Below are 749 nucleotides of genomic sequence, written 5' to 3'. Positions count from 1 at the left end.
GTTTGGTTACCAACATTTTTCAAAATATCTTCTTTTGTGTTCAACAGAAGAAACTCATACAGGTTTGAAATGACTCGAGGATGAATAAACAATGACAGAATTTTGATATTTGTGTAAGCTATCCCTTTAAAAGAACCACATTTTTCTACTTGCGAAGAACATTTTAATAATCTAAAGAAACCTTTTCCACTATAAAAATCATTTTGTGCAATGGAAAGCTTCCATGAATGTTAAATGTTCATTATGGAAGTTAAAAGTTATTCATGGAAAAATAGATTCCAATAAACTAAAGACATTTTGTCACCTTGGAATTATAAGGTATATCTGCCATTTTTGTCAAAATTGAGTTATTCACATATTCTTATTCTGTGACAATTTATTTACATTATGTGATAGATTTTTGAATGTTGTGTACATTTTGGGACTTTCTATTTACCCCGTTGAGCGGTACGGTCCCACATACGGGATTTAGAGCGTTCGGTGATGTCACATAACTGCCGAATTCAAACTGTGCTTTCGCGCTTTAGCTGGCGCTGAGCCAGAGAGACCAGGGCTCCGTTCAGCCCCGACAAAAACGGTGCAAAACGTTTTTTAAACGGAAACGGTGGTGCGTTGAACACCCTGTTCTGATGACTCAAGAGTTGCAACTATGGCAGCTGAGAAGGCCATTCTTTGTGTTCTTTTTGAAGAATTTTCGGAGCCTGATGAAATCGGTATAAATACGTGTTTAATACTGCAAAATACACTCG

At 36.3% G+C, this 749-nt stretch overlaps 1 protein-coding gene across 1 annotated transcript in view; it reads right to left on the bottom strand.

The window, feature by feature from the left end:
- LOC107660001 (calcitonin gene-related peptide type 1 receptor-like) overlaps positions 1-749 on the bottom strand; it is a 14,744-nt gene that overhangs the window by 2,189 nt on the left and 11,806 nt on the right. The window lies entirely within an intron of this gene.

Source organism: Sinocyclocheilus anshuiensis, unplaced genomic scaffold (genome assembly GCF_001515605.1).
Source record: "Sinocyclocheilus anshuiensis isolate Anshui unplaced genomic scaffold, SAMN03320099.WGS_v1.1 scaffold55, whole genome shotgun sequence".
NCBI lineage: Eukaryota > Metazoa > Chordata > Actinopteri > Cypriniformes > Cyprinidae > Sinocyclocheilus > Sinocyclocheilus anshuiensis.
Note: the sequence above shows the minus strand (reverse complement) of the source record. Positions and strands in the feature narration are given on the sequence as shown.